This window comes from Myotis lucifugus, unplaced genomic scaffold (genome assembly GCF_000147115.1).
Source record: "Myotis lucifugus unplaced genomic scaffold, Myoluc2.0 scaffold_6, whole genome shotgun sequence".
Lineage (NCBI taxonomy): Eukaryota > Metazoa > Chordata > Mammalia > Chiroptera > Vespertilionidae > Myotis > Myotis lucifugus.
In genome coordinates this window covers 15,447,073-15,450,426 of record NW_005871054.1, presented here as the reverse complement: position 1 = coordinate 15,450,426, position 3,354 = coordinate 15,447,073, and the positions used below count along the sequence as shown (strand labels likewise).

General features: G+C 48.2%; 1 long non-coding RNA gene across 1 annotated transcript in view; it reads right to left on the bottom strand.

Annotated features, from left to right (window-relative positions):
• Positions 1–603: 603 nt before the first annotated feature.
• The window catches only part of LOC111824055, a 16,040-nt gene continuing 13,289 nt past the window's right edge, over positions 604–3,354 (bottom strand). The window contains exons 2-3 of the long non-coding RNA XR_002827166.1: positions 2,703–2,765; positions 604–1,786 (exon numbers count right to left, since the gene is read on the bottom strand). This is a non-coding gene — a long non-coding RNA (uncharacterized LOC111824055). The remainder of the gene's footprint in view (positions 1,787–2,702; positions 2,766–3,354) is intronic.

The window sequence follows — 3,354 nt, the reverse complement described above, 5'->3', positions numbered from 1 at the left end:
GGGTTGGTGGGGTTGGAGACAGAATAAGACAGGGACGGAGCCAGCAGGACAAACAGAAAGAGGAAGAGGGAACGACAGAGTGACACAGAGAGGAAATTCCTTGAAAGCGAGGATTGGGTCTCAGCTCCTCGGCTGCTTAATAAACGAGTGTCCCTGGGGAAGGCGTCCTTACTCCCCGTCTGGACTGTGTGGCCCCAGCCTGCGCGTCTGTCAAAGCCCTGAAACAGGATGCTGGCATGCTTTCTTGTTTGTTTGATTGTTGGTTTGTTTAATTTTATTGTTTATAAAAGCACTTTATTAATGGGTGGGAGGGTATTTTATTTATTTTTTTAAAAATATATTTTTATTGATTTCAGAGAGGAAGGGAGAGGGAGAGAGAGATAGAAACATCCATGATGAGAGAGAATCATGGACCGGCAGCCTCACGCACGCCCCCTACTGGGAATTGAGCCCGCAACCCGGGCATGGGCCCTGACCAGGAATGAACCGGGACATCCTGGTCCCTAGGTCAATGTTCAACCACTGAGCCACGCCAGCTGGGCAGTGAGAAGGTTTTTTTTAACTAAATTAAAAATTATTTTATTTTCAATTACAGTTGACATTTATATATTGACATTCTTTTTTTCTGTCATAAAAAAGTGAAAACATTTTATTCTATGTACAATAATGTACACAAGTTTAAATAGGTCACCAAAGAGACCAGAAGTAATTGAAGAGGTATGTTTACAGTGGGACATCACAGTAAACAGAAACCCATTCACAGATTCAACATTTGTGCTTGGTTACACACTGAAGTGAAGCATATTAACTCCATTTTGGATGAACTGAATTTGGAACAAATAACCTCAACGATTCGTAAATGCTGTTTCACCAGTCAGTGTCCTCATTAAATTCTTCAGCTGCTGTCCCTGTATCCCGAGTCACTCCATTTCTTTCTGTTTGAACATCCTCCTCACAATCTGTACTGTCATCTTCATTCAATTCCCTGTCAGAGTTGGCAGCAGCAGCCTCTCTTACAGCTTCCTCTGGATTTTCATTCGGTGCAATAAGTCCGTTGTTGTTAGGTTATATATTGACATTCTTGAGTTGCATATTGTTCCACTCCACCCAGCCTGGACCCCAGCCTTGTCCACGGGTCCATCAGAGCACCGAAGGGGGTGCCCTCTCCTCACTCTTTGTTCAAAGTATGACTGAGTGAGGCAAAAACAGTGGGCAAGAAGAGACCAGACCCACCCAGCATGGGCTTTGGCCTGCGGGGAGAGAGCCCAGGGCGCATGCCCTTCCTTCGGGCCCTGCTGCAGGGGCCTGTCCGGGTCCTGGAGCCTGAGGTGGGGAAGGGCAGCCAGGGAAGGGCTGGGCTGGGCTGGGCTGGGCTGTTGGGCTGGCCCTCCCTGCCCCAATGGAGGCACCGCAGAGAGGGTTACCTCTGTGGGCCCAGCCCGAGAGGCAGTGGGTCTGCAGCAGGGCTGGGCTCCTGAAGGGGGAGGGCATCCTGCCTCATTGTCGCTGGCCCAGCTGCATTTCCAGAAATTCTTACCGCCCTCCCTGGGGCTGTGGGAAGGGGGTGGCCAAGGGGAACAGGTTTCCCAGAGCTCTCGGGCCAGGCTTGAGCTCTGGGGCCTCCCGCCTGGGCCAAAGGGTGGGCCCCAGCCAGAGGTGTCAAAAGAACTGAGCAAGAAGAACTGGGGCTCACCATGCTCGGGCCCTGCCAGGCCATGTCTGTGGCTGCAGAACAGAGTCAGGAAGAAAGGAGACCTGGAAATCGCAGGGCTTTCCACATGGAGTTCTGGGGTCGGGGAAGACCAACACTTACATTCAGTCAAGAGCAGTTATTGCCCTCCTCCCCCCATTTCAGTGTCCAGCCCTATATTAGATCCTGACGGAGAGACATAGGAAAATGATGATTACTATTCCTATTCCTATTATTATTATTATAATTTTCCAGTATAGCATTTCCCTAGTGTGCTCTTCTGCATAGCACTCAAGGGCCTACAGGCTAATCCCACAACAGGTAGATTTGCAGAACTCAGCACATCAGCTACCCTCTTAAAGACTCCCAGTGTGCAATGTAAATATTAAATATTAAAGTCACAAAGAAATCTTGGAGACTGAATTCACTTTGGTTAACCCAGTGTTTCTCAAACTTACTTGATCATGGAACCCCATTTTTATGGGACACCATGAAGTAGAGTTCCCAGAAACACACTTTGGGGAAAGCTGACTTCAAGGTCTTAATGGGTGGTTTTTTAACTTGCTTCCAGCCAAGGTGCCCCAGGGGGAAGGGGGAAATGAATCAGTTGGATTCTGGGTCTTCATCCCATCCCAATTCAACCAGCCAGTTCTGTATTCTGCTTGAATTGGGTTGCCAATAGCACATTTTTATTTGATGAGAGGGCTCTGTTGCTAAAACTAAGCTTGAGAGCCATTGCTTTATGGTTCTTCATGAATATATGAAGGGGGGAAAAAAGAATAGGCAGAATCAGGGGTGAGGATCTAAAAATAACAGTCAGTGAAATTTCAAATGCAATGGATTAAACAGTACAGGAACATAGTTTCTGAGGAAATCAGCCAATGTGTGGGTCTCACAGTGCTCTGATCAGTATCTTGCCATCCTTCCCTGGTATCTGGGGTTACCGGAAGGGCTCCTCCCCCCCCTCCCCCCCGAAGCTGTCAATTTCGTGGAGGAGGCAAAACTTGCTCACCAGAGAATGGTGAATGGAAGCAGTCTAAGACCCAGTGCAGAAGCAAAGGTGTGACGGTGAGGGCTGTAGGAAGGCAGAGGAGAGGTTTAGGAGCAAGCAGACCAGGAAGGCTTCTCTTCGAGATCTGGAATGACACCAGGATCTAGCCCAGAGCCTGGCATGATTCTGCTACATGAAAACCGACATCTGTCTTCAATTCTAGAGATTTCTTAGCCATTGTGTCTCTGAATATTGCCTCTCATTCTTTCCAATCTCTCTTCCTGGAATTCTCCTTGGCACAGAGACTCTCTCATTCTCGTCTCCATACCTCTCACTCTTCCCTATTCTCTACTTACTTACCTCTGTGCTGCCTTGTGGGTGAAATCTCAGGTCTCCTTTTCCATCTGTTTATCCCCCTGAGTTTTAAATTTCACTGATCACTTTTTATTTTACATTTTCTAGTGTCTGGCTTTTGAAATTCAAAATCCAAAAATTCTAGCCTGTTCTCTGAGGCAACAAATGCTGGAGTGGTCCAGCTTAGGCTTCCCAACTAGCGTCCTGGCCAGCTGCATCCAGCCCCCTTGCAGCTACCTCATCCCCTAAGGTGTGCCCAGCGGTAGCTGGGGGGCAGTGGAGAGAGCGGAGTGATCTGAATGAGACGGAACGCAGACAT